Source organism: Lepidochelys olivacea (assembly GCF_965140295.1).
Source record: "Lepidochelys olivacea isolate rLepOli2 genome assembly, chromosome: 11".
NCBI lineage: Eukaryota > Metazoa > Chordata > Testudines > Cheloniidae > Lepidochelys > Lepidochelys olivacea.
This window is the reverse complement of record NC_140421.1, coordinates 41,838,798-41,863,264: the sequence shown is the minus strand read 5'-3', so window position 1 is coordinate 41,863,264 and position 24,467 is coordinate 41,838,798. Positions and strand designations below refer to the sequence as shown.

Genomic DNA, 24,467 nt, shown 5'->3' with positions numbered 1-24,467 from the left:
CTAACAGGTTTAATTGGATACATCATTTAACAGAATGAACAGAGCAAATTTTTCTCAATTCATAGGTTCTGATTGACATGCACCAGCAATAAGGCGTTGCACAATTAAAGCTGATCTGTATTCCTGGCCTGGGCAGCAATTGCCATAGTGATGTGACACTGTTTGATCACTGTGGCACTGAAACTATACTGAATTTCCTCTTGTTTTGAAAAGGGCAATGTTTTAAAAATACAGAGACAGAGAGAGAGATTTGGCCAATTTATTATTAGTATTTTTTAACATTAAATCACATTGATATGCACAAACTGTAAGGGAAGGGACTTGTCTTGTTATCTGTAACTCAGGGGAAAGAAGAAAAAATCGTATCTTTTATCCATTTAGTACATTATTTGCAGATAGTTAAAAATGCGGGTAGTCAAGTGAAAGGTAACACATCAGGGGCCCTGACTGTCTTGGACTTTTAATTGAAAAGGAAGTAGTGCTGCATGGCTTTCTAAATTTACCTGCAGTTTGTTCTTCTCTCCTTACTAGAATTCAGCCACAACCTACCTGGTCTGTGTGGGCACAGGAAGGAGTAGAAAACGAGGGACGGGGCAAAGTGGTAACTAAAAGCGAGTTCCATTTTCTTGCATGTAATATTTCATACGATGAAATCTTGAGAAAATTGCTTAGGTAAGTTAATACTGCCCCCAGGCAACTTCCAGTTCCCCAAACAGCTCTTATTCATCAGCTCACCAGCGGTTCACTGGCTCTGGCAGCAGTCCACAGGTCATTATTTAACCTACGTGAACTGGAACTATTTCTTTCGTGGATTAATCACAGACAGGGGTTTCTTCTCTATCTCTTCACTGTCTGCCTATTTTTCCCCCTTCAGACAGCTGCCTTTTATTAAAAACAAAATTGCCAAAAATTACTTTGGTCTCACACCGAGCCTCGGACCAATGACCCAGTTATTCCAGGGGGCATGCTGCTCCTGCTTCTAACCCTGGAAAGTTCAGAGACATTGAACTTCAAAATCATGATTTTAGATGTCTGTAAAATTCAATTAGCCATATATTTCTGCATCTGAGGGATTTACAGTTTGGCTCATTGCACTCAGTGGGCAGAGAGAAGCAAAAATTATTCCAGTAAAAAAGTTCCAACGCTCCCTGATATTTTTAAAAAGTGTGTTAAATATATACCATAACCCTCAGGGCCATATGTTCAGCCCCTCCAGCAGCACAAAGGGGATGTAATGCTGCCTGAGGTTTCTTACAGTACACGGGGAGTGCCTAGCTGGTATGGGACTGGTGTCTTGGCTTCTCCAGTACAGGAGGTGGCGCTAGAGGTCAATAGGTAGTTAGGCACTTAACATCCATTGATTTCAATGGGAATTGGATGCCTAAATATCTAAGAGGAGCTGGGCCAACGTGCCTGGGCAATCCTGCCTGACCTGAGGCTGCGCTAATATGCCCCATGCAGGGGACAGGAACGTAGCAGAAAACCACCTTTACCCCTAGCCTTTCACTCCTCTGTGCTCTGAGTGCTGCTTGATATACCTGGGGATCTGACCCTAAATATGGTGGTGTGGTATGGTATAAAAGTTATATTGTTCCTTATCTGAAATATATGTAACAGCCCTTGTTAGGAATGTTTGTGTTGTATAACTCACTTGGTCATGCCAAACTCATGCCAATACAATTTCTGTGTCAGCCACATGTGTTCTGTATTATATACATTACCCTCCTATAATGCCACAGGGATTTCAATGTGACCGTTAATGAATGAAGCTTTACAACACCCCAGTGAGGTAGCTAACTATTATCATCATCATCATTTTGCAGAAGGGCAAATCACAGCACAGGAAGGGTTTGATTTTTCCCATGATATACAGAGCAAGTGAGTGGCAGAACTGGGGTTGAAACATGGCGCTCTTAAGTCACCTGATTTAACCATCAGCTACAAAAGACAAAATTCTGCTTCAAGTTATAGTTATGAAATCTCATACTGGACAATTGCAGTATTTTTAGGGTTTAAATCCCAGATCCCAGCCAACGGGAGTATGCACATGTTCCAAATTTCACTTCTGTTTAAGTGCTTCACTGGCTCTGGGGCCTTGCGGTACAATTTAGAATTGCCTTTTTGGCTTTCAAAATTTCTCTACACATTTATTAATAGCACATCAACCATTCACTAGCCAAGTCATTCTACACTTCTCCTCTTGGAGTCATTTGTGTTCCTTTGATGTAACGCTCCTGAGTTGGAAATCATGCTTTCACTAGTGTGCACGCCCAACCATCTGTGCTGAACTCTCTCTCTCCCACTCCTTCCTCTGGGAACAACAGAGGCTCTGATCCAACAGGTCTATTCATGCATACAGTTGAGAGCGTGTTTAAGTGCATTGCTGGATCATGACCCAAGTTACTTCCTCTTTCCAAATCTTAGGCAGAATGTTCAAAAGCACCCAAGTAAGCCACTTTTCAAAAGTGACTTGGGGACTTAGGAGCCTAAATCCCATTGACAATTTATTTATTTATTAAGGCCATGGCTACAACTACAAACTTTGATTGACACAAGTTACAGCGGCATCCAGCCACTGAAGTTTGTGCATATTTGTATCGATATCCATTGTAATGGATTTTTTACCTTCAGTCCTTTTGGTACGATGTCCATCTGTTTGCATTTGGAAAGGAAGATGATGTCTGTCTGTATCTGTACAAGTTTTTTCATGCAGTTTCAAATCCAGACTCCAGCGAGAAACTGCTGAATTGGAATTCATTTGCAAATTGGATACTATTAATTTAGGCTTAAATAGAGACTGGGAGTGGCTAAGTCATTATGCAAGGTAGCCTGTTTCCTCTTGTTTTTTCCTACCCCCCCCCTCCCCCAGATGTTCTGGTTTAACTTGGATTTAAACTTGAAGAGTGGTCAGTTTGGATGAGCTATTACCAGCAGGAGAGTGAGTTTGTGTGTGTATGGGGGTGGGGGGGATGTGAGAAAACCTGGATTTGTGCAGGAAATAGCCCAACTTGATTGTCATGCACATTTTGTAAAGAGTTGTCACTTTGGATGGGCTATCACCAGCAGGAGAGTGAATTTGTGTGGGGGGGTGGAGGGTGAGAAAACCTGGATTTGTGCTGGAAATGGCCCACCTGATGATCACTTTAGATAAGCTATTACCAGCAGGACAGTGGGGTGGGAGGAGGTATTGGTTCATATTCTCTGTGTATATATAAAGCCTGCTGCAGTTTCCACGATATGCATCTGATGAAGTGAGCTGTAGCTCACGAAAGCTTATGCTCTAATAAATTGGTTAGTCTCTAAGGTGCCACAAGTACTCCTTTTCTTTTTGCGAATACAGACTAACACGTCTGTTACTCTGAAATCTTCAGTGCTTGTTTCATTTAAATTAAGGTGGTTAAAAGCAGCATTTTTCTTCTGCATAGTAAAGTTTCAAAGCTGTATTAAGTCAGTGTTCAGTTGTAAACTTTTGAAAGAACAACCATAATGTTTTGTTCAGAGTTACAAACATTTCAGAGCTATGAATGACTTCCATTCCTGAGGTGTTTGTAACTCTGAGGTTCTACTGTACATACGCAACCTGCTCTACATCCACTTCCCTTTTCCCTGCTGAACCCAACAGGGGAGTGAAAAGCCGATACCAACCCTACCTCTGATTGTTGTACGATTACCTCTTCTCACATGAGTAAAACAAGAAGAAGTTGATATCTGTGTCTTGTTAACTTGTGGATGGGCTAGTTGCCAGCTCTACATTTAAATATTGTGAGGAAACATGCATGCGACACTTACCTGAGGTCCCTTCCCCTTCATTGGACTCGTCTGTGTTCAGCTGGTGACACCGGCTAGAATCATGAAAGGTATCTCTATACAGTCTGTGGAAGCAAGCCTCCAGCCTGGATCAATAGACTTGGGTTAGCAGGGCTCCTGTTAGTGCTCTAAAAATAGATATGTAGGCAACTCTTGAAAGTTGTGGCTCGGGCTCTGAAGCTCCCGCCACCCCATCCCTAGGCTTCACAGCCCACAGTCCAGCCTGAGCCACAACTTCAAAGTGTTGTCTGCACAGTGATTTTTAGAATGTTAGCTTGTGTCCCACTACCCCCAAGACCATCAACCTGGCTGCAAGGCTCGTGTCCGTGAGCTGTGTAAACATATGTGAAATGGTCCTGGCTCATGGCATGGCTGGAGCCCTCCCCCGATGTTGATTTCACACGGCACTGCTGCTGATCCCTATCTTATCCCTTTACCTGCATCCCCCATGCAGTCTGTGCGTAGCTGTCCATATTTCTATGGCTGGTCTGTGCTACATCTGCACAGTCTCTTCTCCCCACAGGCCCAGGGGATCCGATGCTTCCTGTCTACCCCAAGCGGGAATGCATCTAGTACGTGGAGTTCCATGGTGGGTTGGGCAGTTGCACACAAGGGAGAGCTGCTTATTGTGTCACTATAACTGGGCGCTTATGTCAGCCAAAGACAAATTTGAGCATAGACACCTACGCTAATAGGTTGACGCAAGGTGACTTATGTCAAGCTAACTTTGTCGTGTATGCTGTTTAGCAAATTTTTACCCCTCCTCATTAAACCTGTCTGTTCTCTTTAGTTTCCAAATGGAGCTCTCTGCAGAGTGTTTTTGACACCTCCTATAAAGTATGCCATCTTATAAGAAATACATGGTATTAAAGCTTGCTAAATTTGAGATACCTTTCTGGAAAATGGTCAGTCTTCTTTCCCTCTTATGAGAGCAAATCTGTCGTTTCTTTTTTTAATGCTGTTTTGAACAAATAGCAAAAATTACAAGAACTGCCACATTTTTTTCCTACTGCTTTCCAACTGTACCATCTGATGGTGTGACTTGGGAAAGGATGCTAAGAGCAGTCGTGTTTACATCTTTCTCACAGTGCATAATTTAACTTTCAGAAATATAAAATAAGACAGCAGAAATATTTTTACTTGGTCTTACAATGGCCAAAGTTGTTTCTTACTGTTTTTATTTGAAGGCACTAGACACAAACCTGGCTGCCTTAACCACTGCCTTTCAGAGCTACAGCTGAGAAAATCCGCTGCCAGGAAGAAGTGAATAGAACTAACAAGACTATTGAGCTGGCCAACAGATTAGTGAAAGGTCTGGAGGTGAGGTCCTACAGGGCAGGCTAATGAAGCAGCCTACAGAAAGCATTTCTTTGTTATACACTACTGATCTGGCAATAACAGAGGCACTTAGCAAAGAACCTGATGAGCTGAAAAAATTATGTCATTATCATTCATTTTTTTCATAATAGAAGCATGTTTTTGACCTTTACATTTTCTTATATTTTGCTTCACTGTGGTATATATTAACTGTAAGATTACCTAGTAACTAACATATCCAAGAACATTAAAAGAATGGATCTAGTGAATCTTAGGTATTGACCATGACGATGATTTAATAAGATGCAATCGCTTTATTTGCAACAATTAAACAGTGCTAATGATACTGCCCTTGCTTGGGGTACATACAGAATAATAGTTTGGGCTACTTAGTTAAGTAATATGATAATTTTCTAATTAGCTCTCTGAGATGTGCAGTCAGTGGGTATTATTTGAGAGAGAAAAAATAATGGCAAACCCATGAATTATCAAAAATCCATACTGTCTATTGATTCACTTTGGCTCAGGGGAATCCATATTCACTGATGGATTTTTCATTCATCACCCATCTAGATTTTTACCTTATATATTTTTTCAGATATTTTATTCCATGTTAAAATTCATTTGGGGAATCTCTTGCTATAGTTTACTGGCATTATGGGTGTTGTGCAATTTGAGCCAGTCGTTTGAAGCTGACTTAGATAACCAAATATGTGGACCTTCAAAAATAAAAGATCTATTTGTTATTACATAAATTTATATTGCTCAGTCTCTCTGGCAGAACTTAAAATAAAGCACAGCATTTCTAGAAGGATTGATTGCCTGAAGGAGAATGCAAAAGGCCCACTGTTCCTGTTTAAAGAAGCAAAATCAAATAATTTAAAATGTTAACATCCCAATTGAATTGAAAGTATAGTATATTTTAGTGAGAAACTAATGCCTCTAAAATTAAACCACATACATAATACAGAATAATAAAGGATCTAATACAGCAGACCTTTCAAAATTATTGCAATAAATGGTTATTCTGGAGCATCAGATATTATTTTCTTCCCCCTAATGTCTCATATTGTTTGGTTCCACCATGACCCCCTGCTGTGGTTGACAAGCACTGGAATAGCAACAGAGAGATGAAAAGGGGAGGCGTATAATGGAATATAATCTAAAGGAGGAGATGGAGAGAAAAGGAAAGAAAAAGTGAGTTGTTCACTAGATGAAGATGACAGTCAGGTGAATTTTAATGGCAAGTCCTTCACCAGGCACCTCTCAAAGCAACAGTTCACTGAAGAGACTGGATAGCTCAAGGGGTTGGTGGTGGGATACTGAGTCTATCACCTGTACATAATTGTATCAAATTCAATCAAGGTCAGTAATGACCCAAAGCTGTTACCTTTGGATGGTTGTTGCGTGGCCTGTATGAAGTGAATACTCTTAGACCATATCCCTAGAGAGCAAGAGGATTGATTTCTTTTCATCTTAATTTTTGCTGAGAACATATTATTTTATTAGCTTTATGCCAAAGCCCTTGCTGCAGTCATAGTTGCACATTGACCTGGCAAAGACTAGAAAGGTAATCTTTCCCAAAACTCCCTTTGAGCAAGTGCTACATAAGTGGATCTTTCTATTACGTTAATATGTGTACTGGTTTTTTTTAGACTAAATGGAATTTCATCCTGAAAATCATTAGTATACTAACAAATAACCAGTGCTTGTGTTTTCTCTTCTAATTCCTGGTGGAAAGTACTGAATGCACAGTCTTGGAAGCTGAAGTTGTCTAGCCACAGGAAAAGGAACACGGGATCAATTGTGCACCAGTTGAAGTCAATAGCAAGTCTCTTATTGACTTTACTGAATGCAAGATCAAGTCCTGAAACAGCCAATGGCAGTGTAAGTTTCCCCTGCCACTCCACCAGAGTCCCTGAGCCCTGACACACAAGATCATCTCTAGGGCCGAAAAGTTAGTTCTGTCTCTGTATCCATTCCGTCTTTGGCCTCTGATTGGTGCCAATAATGCTGTGGTCATCCGCCTGCTAATCACAGAACTGAGGCCACCAACTCATTCCATATAAATCACCAAACAGCCATTTTCAACAACTTTTCCACCACTAATGCCCTGAGTTGATTTTTCACAAGTCATCTGGATATCAGAGATATTACCAATCCCCAAAGCCAACCAGACTCAAGATGAAGCTTTAAGCCCTTCCCTAGAAAGTCTTACATCTATGCTGCATAGCTATCCCTCTACTACTATGCTATTGACTGGATCGTGCCCCCCCCCCCACTGCCAAAAGCAACCTGCTTTTGAGATCAACATAATGTTGAACACAGGATATTTTGTGCAACAGAATTGTTTGAGGCTTGCTATGTGCAAACTCCAAACTATTTGTCTTGTTTCTAACACGTGTGAGTAACCCCACATGCTCCCAGAACAATGAGGACTTCCTTTCAGCAATTTGTTTGTAAACAATTAATTAACAAGGCTCTTTCATCCTTGTATTCTAGTCCAAAGATGTCAGATGGGTTCAGTCAGTCCCTCAGGATCGTGAACAAGAGCAAATTCTGTGTGGAGATATGCTCCTACCTGCAGCTTTTATTTCTTATGCTGGTTCATTTGCAAAGAGATATTGGCTAGTTCAAAACCTGTGGATGCCTTACTTGGCAAACTAGAGGCTAAGTCAAGACTTGCACACGCCTTCGTAATTGAAGTGCTCATACTGTTTATTTTTTTAAAAGTACAATTAATCAAAAAAATCCAACATCTGCTGTATTTCCTTTTTTAGCTGTTGACTCACCATGTAGCTTAACTCTACTTTCTGCAAATATCTCATTGTATAGGAAGGTACATTTGGAAATAATAAATCAACGAAGTGCACTCCTGAACAAGAGCAAATGAGGTCGCTGGCTAGTGCTTGCTGTTGTCTGAAACATATTCACTAGCTGATGTGGGCTAGACATGCAGACTAACCCACAGACCTTGGGGAAATGATTTGCAACCCAGGGCAATTGTCAGGTCCGGCCAGTATTCTGCTGAGTGCTGTGGAGAGAAGCTTCCCTGCTGCTTGCATGAGGGGACAGGCTGTTAATACTCTATTCTCGTCCCTCCACTGTGCACCAGTGCAGCACAGAGCAAGATTTAGTGTTCAGTTATAACACTGGCTTCATGGTGAATGCTATAGTTAAGGTTGCATTGAGACGTCCATCTGAACCTGCTGTTGTCTCATGCGCATAACTTTCCTTCAGATGAAAATTTCCTTTACATCTGAAATTTTTCATGCTTGGTTTCAGTTGAAATGTGATTTTTTTTTTTTTGCAAGCCTGAATAAAAACCATTCATTGGTATTGAATTATGCAAGGATGGGGAAAAAAGGTGTTTTTTCTATTGTAAAAAAGTCTTTTTTGCACATTTATGACTCACAAAAAGCTAAATGTTACAAGCTGAAACTTTCCAGGTGGCTAGTTTTGACTGAGGGCCAGTCTCCAAGCTAATTACAAAGAATGAGAAAGAAAGAGTGAAATAAAAAGTTACATATAGTGTTTTATATGATTAACTAATTTGTTTGAGATGTTTCTATTATGAATCCCTTAGCGTAAGTTTAAAGTAATAAGCTTATTTAAGATATTATAAAATATTATAATTACATAATATCAGTGTTTTGTGCTGCAATTTCACTGTGGAGTTCCATACAGTAGCTTTTGTCTGTGAAAATGTGGAAGCTCACAGTGAAAGCAGTATAGTAATTAGGGTTTTGTGAATCATGTGCTTTGACCAGAGAGAGTGCTAGGCACAACTCAGGAGAGTGCAAAGTTGGCCTTAGACTGCTGTCTGGGGCTGTCTGGATGCCAGGCTGGCCTCAGTAAATTAGAGCAGTCTGGGGGCTACTCTAAATTATTATTCAGGCTCCCAAGAACATCAAGGGACCATCCTAGCAATGAAGGACTTTCAGTGTATAAAGAACCATTCCTCCATTTCCCCAGATATACTCTTTGCAACAATGGGTGGAATAGTGGGTGCCAAAGGAACAGTAAAGTAGCTCTGTGCTACCCACGGATTCCCTCACACTGGAGGAATCCTCTGGGGCAAGGGTAATCAATAGGCAGACTGTGGACCAAATCTGGACCACCAGACGCTTTTGGACAGACCACAAAATCTTTTTATTCTCTTATTCTTATTCTTAATTTTATTTTTGTATTATTTTCTTTGGAGTCTGGACCTTGACCAAGAAATTTAGACCTTGACAAAAAATAATTGATTACGTCTCCTCTATGGGCTGGTTAAGCCAGTGTTAGATCAACTTTGTGCTAATACAGGGCAAAATTTGGGCCTGAATCTCCCTTTTTTTAAAAAAAACATGGGAATAAAATATACACATTTATATTAATGTAATAATGTTCAGGCCATAATTTTAAACCCTCTACAGTCAGGATGTACAAAAAGCAGAGGTCTTCATCATAACGTGCCCATGTGGCATGTGGAGAGCTAAATTCTGCTCTGTTATACCACCTTAAGCCTGCAGTAACGTATTTGAAGACACAGGATTTCTTATAGCTGTGAGACAGCGGAGCTGAGAGTGGAAATTGGCCCACCAGGTACTGATTATACAGCTAAAGGTTTAATATAAGTGACTACTCTTCTGCCCTTGTATGTATAACTCTAAAATACTTCAATGAATGTTACACAGACAGTCAAATTGTTTTCCATATGTGCAGCACTGGAGAGTTGAGATCACTATGAAAATCTTAATTTGTGTATTCCCTGTCTTTTGACTGTTTAAAATTATAACCCAAGTTCTTACATTCATGTGTTGATTCGTACAAAGTTAAGAAGCATGCTGCATTTTTTTCCTGTTGATGCAGTTTTTTCTTTACATGCATTACAAATATGTGTGAAAAGATATTGTCACACACAAGCCATTGAAACTAGCAATTTAAAAGTTAACCTTTATTACTTTAGGTCCCCATTCCAATGACAGAAGGTCTTGCTCCAATCTCCATGCTGACGGATGATGCAACAATTGCTAAATGGAACAATGAAGGCTTGCCCAGCGATACACGTCCACACAAAATGCCACTATTCTTACAAACGATGAACATTGGCCTCTATTGATTGACCCCCCGCTCCAGGGGGATCAAATGGATAAAAAGCAGATATGGCTCAGATTTGAAAGTCGTCCATTTGAGTCAGGCAGAATAAAAGCTAGTTGGCAGCTACCAGAATTAGTAGGAATAGAAACATTTATTTGTTGAGCTTCTAAAGTGGTGCGGGGGCTAATTTTATCCTGAACTGTTTTCTTTATATCCCAGGAAGCATTAAAAACTCTACTAAACTGTTTTCTTACTGTAAGCATATCAAAGTATCCAGTGAAATAACTAACTGAGCTGTCTATTAGCATCTTCAGCATTGTGTCCATGTCTCCCCCGACCCCTGTGGATTTTTACAGGTATGTTGATATTATACAGCAGGTAGTTGTTGCTGGAGATCCTGTTTTGATAGAGAACTGACGTAACCATTGATCCTGTACTTAACCAACTACTTGGAGGGCATATGCTAAAGAAAGGAAGGTAAATCAGTTTGCTATCATGTCATCAGCCATCTCTCCACTTATGGTTATCTATATTTAATGTATCTTTTCATCAAAGTTCTCTAGCACATGTGTGATTGGGTATGCTACCATCTGGGTACTGCAAGGCCCCTGAACTGTTGGGCCCAGCTGCATCTTCCAGCTGCTTAACCCTTCCGTGTGTGGCTTTACACCCAGGCACACCTGACAGGGGAAAACTAAAGTTTGGGCCAGGGTTCTATCTGCACAGTCCTGGCTGTACTACCCAGGGACCTTGTGAGACCCAGATGAGTAGTGTTCCCCACCACACCATGGAATCTTCCTCAATTCCCTACTGTAGCACCGGAGGGGTTATACCAACCTGTGTGCTGCCGCATGGGTCAAAAATAGGCTACATTTAGTAATGCTCCTCTCCCCAAGAGGAGGAGTGGCTGGAAGGGATCCATATCCTCCACTTTATTAACCTGATTTCTTTATTTCACTATTTTGACATAGGGAGCTATCTCCCCTTCCATTCAAGTCATGTACCCACCTGTCTGAGATAGAGACATGCTAATATGAGTGGGTTTCTCAGCTATTCACTCCCCTTTTAGTCTAGTGGCATTTCCCCCTCCTCCCCATTATAATCCTGAACCCTTTCCCTCCCTCTGGTTTAGCTGCACCTACATCCCTTTGTGCAACTACCAGGGATTCTCCCTTCCATCCCATGGCCCTGCCGGAGAATGAGAATATCCCATCTCTCATGGTCATTCCCTCTATTGCCCAAGATTGTTTCTGACTATAGGGATCATGCACGCTAGCTTGTTACGTTACCCGGCTTGTCTAATCTCTTTAAATCATGCAACCCTGGGAAAGTTGCCATAATGCAGCTCTTACCTACAATTTAGGCAAGAGAGAACTATTAATGGAATAGCATAAAATTCTTTCAGTTCCTTTTCTCTACTCTTTAATCATACTGGGAGAAAGTAGTTAGTGAGCCACAGTAATGAATTCCTGACTCTTGAAATTTAGTTCTAATTACAGCAGCTGTGAGAGCCCTAATCAAACAGGTCAAATTGAGGAACAAAGTGGAGTCATCACAATCCCCACATTCCTGTCCTGATCCTTTCACCTTTTTTCTCTTGTTATCTTAATTTCCCCACCTAACTTTAAATCTTACTTCTCAGATTGTCTACCTGTTGAGAGCAGCCTTCCTAAAGGCTAGTCTACACTGGGAATGCTAAAGCGCTGCCATGTCAGGGCTTTAACGTGGCTTGGGTGGTCGCGGCAGAGCTCTCCCGCTCTTTAAAAAAACCACCTCCACGAGGGGTGCAGCTCCCAACGCTGGGGCACTGTCTACACTGGCGCTTTACAGCACTGAAACTGGCTGCACTCAGGAGGGTGTTTTTTCATGACACTCCCACAGGGCAACTACATGCAGAATCCTCCTTATGCTGACTACTGATACTGGTGTGCAGCAGCTCAGAGTGGAAAGGCAGCTTTAATTTCTCACTCCCTCGGGAGGCATTTGATTCAAGAAGGGATTTCCTGGTATTTTGAGACTCACAAAGTTACTGCTACTAATTATATTTTGGTTGCAATTCTGAATGTGAATGACTTTTGAAATGCACACTTTCTGTTCCAATACACGCTACAAGTCTCTTTCGGTCTTGTTGAATAACTGAGCCAGGCATCCCATTCACTTTTCAGTCAAGCTACTTTCCCTCTCACTCACATTTTATTTCTTCAGAAGTACAATTATTTCCTGCTGTCATGTTCCTTTCCTTCACCTCCACTCTCCCCACCTGCATACAGTTATATCAGAGTAGGGGATAAGGAATGTAAGTTTCACCCTAAATTCTGGCTGATCCACCACACACAGTTTGCAAATCCCCATTACAAACGAGAAAGCCAGGCCCAGAACACTTTAATCAATTTCACTGTTACTCAAGCTGATTTAGAAGATCAGTTGTTGGCACACGTTGTCAATTTGGGAACACCAGACTTAGAACCCTTCAAGGTGTGTATGTGCATTACTGTAACATTTCTCATGTTAGTTATTGCTCTTTAGAATGACATCTCCACTTGCTGGAGGGACCAGCACAACAAACTTTTTCACTTTCATCAATAGATTTGTACTTGTCATACTAATATATATAGCCCAGCAGGCATGCTGGTGAACTTTTGTTCTCTGTGGGCCTGATTATAATTGTCCTTCCCTCCTCCCCAACCCCACCCACATAACCTAGTCAGTTATCTCACTTTTTTTTTTAATTAATAAAGAAAGAATGCATGGTTTCAAAACAATAGAGACTTTATTTCCTTTGCCAGCTGTGATCAAAGCAGGGAGGGTGGTTGGCTTACAGGGAATTAAAATCAACAAAGGGAGTGGGTTTGCATCAAGGAGAAACACACACAACTGTCACACCATAGCCTGGCCAGTCATAAAACTGGTTTTCAAAGCCTCTCTGATGCGCAGTGCGCCTAGCTGTGCTCTTCTTATCGCCCTGGTGTCTGGCTGCTCAAAATCGGCCACCAGGCGGTTTGCCTCAACTCCCAACCTGCCATAAATGTCTCCCCCTTACTCTCACAGATATTATGGAGCACACAGCAAGCAGCAATAACAATGGGAATATTGGTTGCGCTGAGGTCTAACCTAGTCAACAAACAGCGCCAGCGAGCTTTTAAACATCCAAAGGCACATTCTACCACCATTCTGCACTTGCTCAACCTATAGTTGAACTGCCCCTTACTACTGTCCAGGCTGCCTGTGTAAGGCTTCATGAGCCATGGGAGCAAGGGGTAGGCTGGGTCCCCAAGGATAACTATTGGCATTTCAACATCCGCAATGGTAATTTTCTGGTCTGGGAAGTAAGTCCCTTCTTGCAGCTGCTTTAACAGCCTGGAGTTCCTAAAGATGCGAGCATCATGCACCTTTCCCGGCCATCCCATGTTGATGTTGGTGAAATGTCCCTTGTGATCCACCAGTGCTTGTAGCACCATTGAGAAGTACCCCTTGCAGTTTAGGTACTGATTGGCAAGTTGGTCCAGTGCCAAGATAGGGATATGCCTTCCGTCTATCACCCCACCACAGTTAGGGAACCCCATTGCAGCAAAGCCATCCACTATGACCTGCACATTTCCCAGAGTCACTACCCTTGCTAGCAGAAGGTCACTGATTGCATTGGCTACTTGAATCACAGAAGCCCCCACAGTAGATTTGTCCACTCCAAATTGATTCCCAACTGACTGGTAGCAGTCAGGCATTGCAAGCTTCCACAGGGCTATTGCCACTCACTTCTCAACTGTCAAGGCAGCTCTCATCTTGGTATTCCTGCACTTCAGGGCAGGGGAAAGCAAGTCACAAAGTTCCATGAAAGTGGCCTTACGCATGCAAAAGTTTTGCAACCACTGGGAATCATCCTATACCTGCAACACTATGCCATCCTACAAGTCTGTGCTTGTTGTCCGGGCCCAGAATCAGCGTTCCACTGTATCAACCTATCCCACTTCAGCCATGATGTCCCAAATGCCACATCCCATGCTTTCAGGAACATCTGTGTCCTCCTCACAATCATCCTCGTGCTTATGGCTCCTACCCAGGTTCTGCGCATACTGCAGGATAATGCGTGAGGTGTTTACAATGCTCACAACGGTGAGCTGAGCTGGCTCCATGCTTGCCGTGCTATGGCGTCTGCATGGGTAACCCAGGAAAAAAGGCGTGAAACAATTGTCTGCCATTGCTTTCACGGAGGGAGGGAGGGGAGACAGACGACATGTACCCAAAACCAATGTTTTTGCCCCATCAGGCATTGGGAGCTTAACCCAGAATTCCAATGGGCAGTGGAGCCTGTGGGGACTGTCGATGCTAGCCATGTATTGAGGACGCACTCTGCCGACTTAATGCGCTTAGTGGGGACATACACAATCGACTTTATAAAATCTCTTTCTAAAGGTTGACGTCTATAAAATCAACCTAATTTCATATTGTAGACATACCCTAAGTTCCACTGACTTTAAATAAGCCTTAGGTCCTAAATGTCCAAGTCACTTTTGAAAATGGGACTTGAGCTGCTAAGTGACTTGGACACTTTTGAAAATGTTGCCCTAAAGCTTCCCGCCCAATGGTGTGGACACACACGAAGTCTGAATGCTGCCAATTGAGCACCGTAGTGGCAACACTCTAGTTATGTTTGAGATGGATATGTCATGTATAAGCTTATCTTGGAATGCTCCTTTTGAACTGAAATATTTTATGCTTGGTCTCATTAAAAAGGATTTTTTGGAGGTGGAACAAATACACATTTTATACTCATAAAAATTGTGGCATCCATTTTTTACTCTAGAATAACTGACGATAACTGTGTTAGTACTTTGGCATTGGCATGCACAGAATCCTCACTGAGGAAGCCACACTTTGATAATTGAGAAATAATGGAGAAAGGAATAAAGCAATGTAACAAGTAATGAACGCATCGAATGGCTCTTGTGAACTGGGTCATGAAAAATGCCAAGGCAGAACCTATGAGCACAGCCTGCACAACTCCTTCCCCAGCAGCTTCTCCGCAACAAGTGTGGGATTCTGCTGGCTGGGAGTTGGAGATATCAGACCACGGAAGGGGCCTGGGGAACTTCCTGTAGATAGCATAATCCTTTCAGAACCCCACAGATTTGTCACAGATAAGTGCTGAGAAGTTAGTGTTCCCAATCTACAGTTTGTACTCACTGCAAAGTTGCAACTGGAGACCAAGGACCAATGCCAGCTAGGTCACCAAGCTGCTTCTGCAGCTGTTGGTGGGGCAGGCATGCCACATGAATTCCCTCAGACTGACATTTAGGGCCATGATTCTTTGCAAATCATAAAGGGTCTGTACTCGTAAGCCACATGCCAGGCTAGGTCTGCTTAGCTACGACCCCTTTAAACCAAGGAGATAATGCCTCAGGTTTTCCCTGGCTTTGAAGCTATTAATGTTGTGTGTGAGTTCTTCTCTCTTGTGCATGTTTTTGCCTGAAAGAGGATGACATGACTAGTGTGTGGTGCACACAGAAATAATTGCAAGATATGGTCAGACATAAATCTGGATGTTCAACTCACATTTATTAGGATGGAATCTATAGCCAGTAATTAGCTAATTTTTCTGATTTAAATCTGTTTAATAATAATCAGAAAAAAGGTCACAATTTATACATTTTCTTTCTTTTGATGTTAATCCAAAACTTAATTACTAAAATCTAGGTTTATAAGGAAAGTTTAGGAGATCAGTGTATTTGAAGCAAAGAGATGCAATATTTCCTATGTTAACATTGTTTGATATATAGATTTGCAAACTAGCCATCTTCATTTCAGTCTCAACTCACAAAGCAGCAAAATTATTTTAAAATTGAGTTGAAAATGCTTGAGGCTGAATTGCTGGCACGCCTTTTGGCTGCCAAGAGTAATTTCTTTGGGATACACTTCTGGTTGAAAAGCTGGAAACAACACTGCACACAGCAGCAGAAGTAGAACGAAAGGTAAAATATGAAAAGAATTAGATCAGCAACAATAATGATCATTTTGATAAGATGAAAATGGCTCTTTTTGATCAAAACCAGATGTTTTTCTTTCATAATTATACTTATTGCATCACCGCTTTTTTCAGCATATTAATCTGTGAGGCTCTCAGTGTGTTTCAGAGATTCTTTTTACTAGCTCTTTTCCGTGGGCAACAGCCTCAGTCACTTGCATAGGTGAAACTGCATGTATATGTAGCATAGTAGAATCTCTCTATAATTTGTACCCTGATCATTCTAAAATGTTTTAATCACAATGAAATCCTTTTATAAATTCAAAATAAAAGCTGTAAGAAGAAGAGAATTAGATCGATGTTTTACATTTCACATGTGACTGTTAACTGAAAATTAGCTTTTCTTTGGCACATCTCTTTTCATCGTTTCTTATGAACCGAATGCTTAGTGATATTTTCCTACGTTGTTTGGTTTCGAATTATGTTGAGATTGCACTGTATTGAGTTATTGGTTGGTTGACATTGCTCAATCATAAAACTAAAGGGCCAGATTTTTAAAGGGATTTAGGCACCGATACAGATAGGCAGGTAGTGGGTTTTTCAAAAAGCACCTAGGCACCTAACTCCCAAGGGCCTGAGGAGATTAGATAAAACAACAGGAGGGAACAGTGCAAGAATTACTCCAGTGAAATGCAGGCAGGCAGATTCAATCCTTGAGCTGTTTTCTCTGGCTCTAAGTAGTCAGAACTGACTGTAAAAACATATGTCCAGTATGGAAAACCCTTTCAGTGGATGCATAATGAACCTCATGCAAATTGAGGAACTCAAGGAGGTAACAGGAAAGTGATGAATGCCATACACATTTTGGAGCTCTATATTAATTTCTGCTATGCTGATGCACATCACTGGATCTCTTGTGCAAACAGTGCTAAGTATGCAAACCAAGAAGCTAATGTTAGAAATCATTGCATTTTAAAGTCATGGTTCATATGCAGTTTAGAGAGAAATATTACATTCATAAGTATGAAATGTCATGTGATATCAGTAATAAATACGTAGCACTTACGTCTCTTTTTCATCTGCAAAGTGCTTTACAAACTAATTAATTCATCCTCAGTTCATCCTTGTTAGGTAGTAAAATACGTAGTTCACCCCTGTTTCACAGATAGGGAAACTGAGGTGGTGATTAAGTGACTTGACCAAAAAATCTGAGGATATCAGCATTCAAGCCAGATCAGAATACAGAGACGCTATTATCCCATCCCTTCGCCAACTCAGAATAGATAACATCAACAACCAACTGCAGAAATGTCTCGGAACGTTAATCATGTGACAGTGTCTTTTTAAAAGGGAGACGCTTACTTCTGAAGGTCTTCCTTAGGTGGAGAGGGTTCAGTAAGTGCTGTGAGACTAGACAGAGCTGAAAGCTGTGACCCCAGCTAGGCTACTTTTCCATCAGGCTTGTCTGAGCCCTGAAGTCAGAGGGAAGAATGAGAGAATGTGGCTGGAGCTGATTACCCTGTGTGGATGCATCCTGCCTGGACTCTCCTTAGGGGGCTGTGAGTAAGATGTTCCCGAGGAACCCAGTAAATTGCAAATCTGCACATTAGCTGCAGGTTTGTATTTGTCTTACTGTGAGGTCATCTTTACCCGTCTCCTAGATAACTTTAAACTAACATACATCAGTGCCAAAGTTTCCCCTGTAAAAATCCTCAGGAAGCAGCCTATATTGATGAAACAGCGGTAGATAGCAAACATTCAATTAAAAGCCTCTTTCAAAAGAAGCCATCAAATAAACTAAAGCATCAGAACTCTTTATAAACAGGTTGTTGGGACAGACTGGAGTTTAAAAGAACCTTTTAGAACACTTGTTTTTAAAAATGGTTGAGTGTGAATCCTTAGGAAGAGAGTTTAGCTGAGACTTGTAAAGGAACCAGGGAAGGGGTTGCCTCTAACTCTGCAAAAATTCACATTGGGGGGCCTGATTGTCCATTTCTATGGACCTTGTGCTGCCATTTACAGCAGTGCAAAGTTGGAATGGTAACATTTCTACCACTTACTTTTCACTGGTGTAAATGACTACGCAAGGTGCAGAGGAATAGAAACGCAGGTCCTTGTTGCCTAGTTTCTACAGACTAGCAGTGCCTCTTACAAAATGTGATCAGCTCTGCCTGGAATGAGTTTAACTGTTTCACATAGGCACTGACATCTTCCGCCTGTCATTCTTTTGGTAGCTTCATGCCTTTTCTCAAGAGATACAATTACATAGTGGCTATTAATGCAAAAAGGGCCAAATCCTGAAATCCTTAGTCATTTTTTACCATGACATCACTCAGACTACTAAGGACTGAGTAAAAAATGATGACGGACTTGAGGATTTGTCCCATTTTGACCAGTTTGACAGTATTCTTCAGTTAAAATTATGTTAAGAGAGCAAGGGGAGGTGGTGGACAAAGCTATTATAAAATAGATTTATGTTGCTTTCATAACAAAACTGTTCTCTGTATAAAGCTAATGTGTGTGAGTCTGCGTGAATGTCATGTTCCTGCAGATGTTCTAGCATGATACAAGCAGCTGCATTTGCTATGGACATATATAGTAGCTGGATACTTTCTGTGTCGTCTCTCTATTCTCAGTTCACAATACCCATTGAGGGAAAGTGATCACTGATTTATTTTCTTTCTTTCTTTTAAAATGTTTGAGCAGTGAGAAACAAATGGGTTGAAATTAAATATTTGCGACTCAATCCTGCAATGTCCGCACTCAAAACTCCATTGCCTTATTGGGAGTGCTGCATGTAAAACAATTTTCGGCTGAGGCCCTTTGAATTTCTAATGCCCTAAAATGATTTGAAAAGTAACTGAAACAGGGAAAAGAAGTTCAGGGTGTTCTTAATCTTGTGGCCTCCTCAAGGACCTGATCCTTCAAAGAGTGAGCACCTCCTGCTGGGTCTGAGTGCTCTCAGCTCTCATTGACTGTCATGGGAGTTGAGAGTATGTCACATCTCAAACCTTGCAGAATCTAAGGCTCTCAGAACCTTCCAGAAACAGACCCAAAGTTGTTGCTACTTCCATCATTTGGAAACCCTCTGGCTTCTCCCAAGGCCTCTGTCGTAATGCTGCTCACTGAATCCAGTCAGGCCAGGTCCAGCTCTTCACACACAGTTTCGGTATCTCTCACATATTTCAGGTTTTGGAAGCAAAAGTCAACAAAGTGAAGATCAATGAGGCTCGTGAGCATTATCAGCCAGTAGTGGCAAGAGCTTCCCAGCTCTATTTCCGCAAGGATAAGCTGATTAAAATCAATCCAATATATCAGTTCTTGCTCAAGGTTACGATTTAGAAAGAGATCAATATGTTCGTGTGCTGCTGTTTTAATCTAGTGTTACCATTGGCTTAGACCCTTGTCTCCCTTCTGTCATGGGCTTTTTATGTTGTATTTCACAAAGCAGGGCAGCAGGCAGAATCCTCTGACAATGGGTGTGAGAGGCTGTGATGAAGTGGGACTGTTCTTAATGTTTTCTCTGAATATTGTGGGGGTGCCTCAGTTTCCCCTATGTACTTCTTAAGTATCTAGGTGGTGGGATAAGGGTGTATGAAATTGCAGATCCCTAGAGGGCAGGTGTGTGCAGGGGTCTGGTCACAGAGAATGGCCAACACCCTGTTTCCTGGAAACTGATGGCCAGGCCCTTCCCTCCTGCAAGATGAGAGCTAAAGGGTTGGAGAACAAAGGAATCAGGTGACCTCCTGGCCTGGGAAAGGGACAAAGCCCAGAGGAGGAGGGACTGGAGAGAGTTTCGGTTTCAGGCTGGGTGGTCGAATGCAGGGAAGCCCAAGGCTGGGGTCTAAGCTCCCTGCCCCCCCAGAAGGACTTGACTGAGGGGTCCTGGTTGTACCCATAAGCTCTGTTTTAGACTGTGTTGCTATTGTCCAATAAACCTTCCGTTTTACTGGCTGGCTGAGAGTCATGGTGAATCTCAGGAAGAGGGGTGCAGGGCCCGGACTCCCGCACACTTCCTGACAGAGGGTAAACAATCTGATCGAGTGTGTGACATACTCCACTTTCATTTACATCCGTCCTCGGGGTCTGTTTGAAAGAGACAAGCTTACCTTCACAGCCCAGTTAGCTTTCCAGGTGCGGTATGTCTGTGACAGAGACACCTTTGTATGTTGTTGGGTGGGTGTATGCTCATGCACGTGCCCGCTTAGTCCATGATCACTTTCTCCCACAACACTTTGCTCCATATGTCATTAGGTATGCAGAACTAATCTTACAATGTGCAAGGCCCCCATCTGCTGAGTGTGAGGAGAGATTCTGCTGTAGTGATATCTCCTCCTCCTCTCTTCCCACTGTGGGAGGGAGAGATTGAACTGGTTTGTACATTTACTAGGACTCCATACTGGTGCTTGAGCTGCTTATGCTGAAGGACAGCTCTACTGGGCCTCTGGAGAGTTGGATTTTGGTCCATCAGTGTCACCCTGAGTCTGAGATGCTCCCTGGGGCTGAGTGTGCCACAGTACTCCCAGTACTTCCACAGTACTCCCAGCCACTCAAAGTTGCTTTCTTAAGAACACAAAAACAATATCATCCCTGGAAAGTTATCCCAGTGAAGAGAGTTGATTTTCCCACTAGCCATCCTGGGAGCAAAATGTGGGAGCTGGATTCATTTTTTAAATTATACTGGGTCACCCAAGGATGGCATGGTTTTCACACACACAGAACCCAGTGGGGGAGGAGAAAGTAATTAAGGAAGTGTTATTTACTCCTTCTCATAACACAAGAACTAGAGGTCACCAAATGAAATTAATAGGCAGCAGGTTTAAAACAAACAAAAGGAAGCATTTCTTCATACAAAGCACAGCCAACCTGTGGAACTCCTTGCCAGAGGATGTTCTGAAGGCCAAGACTATAACAGGGTTAAAAAAAGAATTAGATAAATTAATGGAGGATAGGTTCATCAATGGCTATTAGCCAGGATAGGCAGGGATGGTGTCCCTAGCCTGTGTTTGCAAGAATCTGGGAATGGGTGACAAGGGGTGGATCACTTGATGATTACCTGTTCTGTTCATCCCCTCTGAAGCACCTGGCATGGGCCTTTGTTGAAGACAGGATACTGCGCTAGATTGACCTTTGGTCTGACCCAGTATGGCTGTTCTTATGAGGCGAGGGAAGAGTATTGTGTAATGTTCTCTGATCTGGTATAAAATGCCTTTTTTTTTCCTTGCACAGCTGGAAATTTCTCTATTATGTCTTTGCTTCTCAACCCAGACATTGCTCTTCTGGGTTCACGGAAGGGGTTGTATGATGGGCACAGGCCTTAGTACCCCTCCCCACAAGCTACACGTTCCTTTTGGAAAAAAAACACAAATGGGGGCAGAGGAGAAGGGCCAAGGGCCTATTGGGATATGAGCTGTCATGTCCTGGAGGAAGGTGGTAAATTTAGGAGTGGAGCTTGTTGAACATGTGTTGTGGGGAAGGAGGAGGTTGAATCAGTGCTTAATTTGTGCCAGAGCTTGGCAGGGCTGAGCCCCGGTATCTCTGGGCTTGCTGTATGTATTTTAATGTTAAAAATATTGCTTGAACCCCAGCACCTAATTGCTTGAGCTCCGCACCTCCTTCATTCAAATTGAGCACTGGGTTCCCCATGTGGAGAAGGGGAAAGAGGTCATGAAAGCTGATATTCAGACACTGCTAGTATTTACCAAATCCGAATATCAGTCCTTTAGCTGTGTCTTACCCCAGCTCCTTCTGGGTCACCTACAGGTCACCATTAAGTCTATCACACTGGGAGATGTATTATGGGGTTGATCCAGCAAGATGCTGAGCACCCTCTGCTCTCTTTGAGGGTGCTCAGCACTTTTCAAGGTTAAGCTCTTTATTTTTTAATTTTTTTTTACTTCCTAACTGAACTGCAAAAAAAGGAATGTGCATTCCTGGCTCATGTAAAAAATAAAGCATGTATTTCCTAAAAATTAACTGGAGCAGAATAAAACTTCATTGTCAGAAATGCTAACCATTATAACACATCTAGCATTAAATCAGAGTTATCTACTGGTAGTTCCCTTGGATCATTTGATCAAATTAAGCTCCTAAAATATGGTTCAAAAATGTCATCTTGGTGTAGGATATAAAGTACAAGAATAGGGCAACTAAATTACTGAAAATTTGGGAAAATGAAATGTTGACTCATGTATTTTGACATAATGTAGAAATCAGGAGGTTTGCCAGACAGATCTGCTTCAGACTCTGCTTATGCAATATTTGATTTGCACAACTGCTTTATAGATTGCCCACCACCCTGAGCATGAGCAGCTGGGCTTGGGGTAGGCTGCCCTCCAGGACATAGGGAATTCTTCCCAGCCCCCTCAGCAGTTGTTCTGCAGCATCTACTGCAGCCCCAAGGCTTTGGTAGCCTTTGCTCTGATTAACTCTCTCCTTATTCTGGTAGATCCTTGGGTACGTAATCTTGGATCTACTGGCCCTCCACAACTCCTGCATCAACACCCAGCTAGTAGCCAAGTCTAGGGAGGTCCCCTGTGACTGAACTGCATAACACTGCTGAGCTGATGCCTTCCCCTCTACTTCCGCCTTTTGTAAAAAGTCTCTGATTCTTTTTAATTAATTAATTAAGAGCTAAACAAAATAGCTACTCTGAAGTACAAGCATAGCTTCCTGGAGTCCCCATGCAATGACACAGCCTGCTGTTCAGAATTTTTCCTGGTGTATTCCACTGTCTTACCATGCCAGTTAGTTCCACAGTGTGGGTATGCTGCCCATATGTCTCCTGTGCTCCAGGATCTGCCCCACTCCCGGCTCTGCTTCCATTTTTCAGTGGCCTGACAAAGTGGAAAGGCCCTGGACATATAAGAGCTGGCTTAATTAAGGAAGTAGGTAGGAGGAAAACGAAAGCAGGAGGAGGGTGAGGCGAGAGGTGGCAGGGACTGAAAGGAAAGAAACAGGAGATGAACAGATAATTTAACCAGGAGAGTAATTAATCATTGGAACAGTTCACCAAGGTTTGTGGTGGATTCTGTATTGCTGACTATTTTAAAATGAAGATGGGATTTTTTCGAAAAGATCTGCTCTAGGAATTATTTTGGGGAAGTTCTAAAGACAGACTAGATGATCACAATGGCCCCTTCTGGCCTTAGGGTATGTCTACACTACGAAATTAGGTCGAATTTATAGAAGTTGGTTTTTTAGACATCGGTTTTATATATTCGAGTGTGTGTGTCCCCACAGAAAATGCTCTAAGTGCATTAAGTGCATTAGCTCGGCGGAGTGCTTCCACAGTACTGAGGTTAGAGTCAACTTCCAGAGCGTTGCACTGTGGGTAGCTATCCCACAGTTCCCGCAATCTCCGCTGCCCATTGGAATTCTGGGTTGAGATCCCAATGCCTGATGGGGCTAAAACATTGTCCCGGGTGGTTCTGGGTACATATCGTCAGGCCCCCGTTCCCTCCCTCCCTCCGTGAAAGCAAGGGCAGACAATGGTTTCGCACCTTTTTTCCTGAGTTACCTGTGCTGACACCATACCACGGCAAGCATGGAGCCCGCTCAGCTCACTGTCACCGTATGGCTCCTGGGTGCTGGCAGACGCGGTACGGCATTGCTACACAGTAGCAGCAACCCCTTGCCTTGTGGAAGCAGACGGTACAGTATGACTGGTAGCCGTCCTCGTCATGTCCGAGGCGCTCCTGGCCACGTCGGCTGGGAGCGCCTGGGCAAACATGGGCGCAGGGACTAAATTTGGAGTGACTTGACCAGGTCATTCTCTTTAGTCCTGCAGTCAGTCCTAGTGAACTGTCTTATGGTGAGCAGGCAGGTGATACGGATCACTAGCAGTCCTATTGCATCATCTTCTGCCGGGCAGGCAAGAGATGAGGATGGCTAGCAGTCCTATTGTACCATCTTCTGCCGAGCAGCCATGAGATGTGGATGGCATGCAGTCCTTCTGCACCGTCTGCTGCCAGCCAAAGATGTAAAAGATAGATGGAGTGTATTAAAACAAGAAATAGACCAGATTTGTTTTGTACTCATTTGCAAACACCCCCCTGCCCCCCGTCTAGGGGACTCATTCCTCTAGGTCACACTGCAGTCACTCACAGAGAAGGTGCAGCGAGGTAAATCTAGCCATGTATCAATCAGAGGCCAGACTAACCTCCTTGTTCCAATAAGAGCAATAACTTAGGTGCACCATTTCTTATTGGAACCCTCCGTGAAGTCCTGCCTGAAATACTCCTTGATGTGAAGCCACCCCCTTTGTTAATTTTAGCTCCCTGTAAGCCAACCCTGTAAGCCG

The 24,467-nt window shown here is 42.5% G+C and overlaps 1 pseudogene across 1 annotated transcript in view; it reads left to right on the top strand.

Annotated features, from left to right (window-relative positions):
• The window catches only part of LOC311528133 (dynein axonemal heavy chain 11-like), a 185,123-nt pseudogene that overhangs the window by 145,788 nt on the left and 14,868 nt on the right, over positions 1-24,467 (top strand). Inside the window, exons 21-29 of the transcript in view lie at positions 4,995-5,127; positions 7,627-7,782; positions 10,076-10,311; positions 10,563-10,683; positions 12,477-12,681; positions 16,009-16,172; positions 19,355-19,495; positions 19,589-19,656; positions 20,191-20,299. The product of the transcript in view is annotated as a dynein axonemal heavy chain 11-like (transcript). The remainder of the gene's footprint in view (positions 1-4,994; positions 5,128-7,626; positions 7,783-10,075; positions 10,312-10,562; positions 10,684-12,476; positions 12,682-16,008; positions 16,173-19,354; positions 19,496-19,588; positions 19,657-20,190; positions 20,300-24,467) is intronic.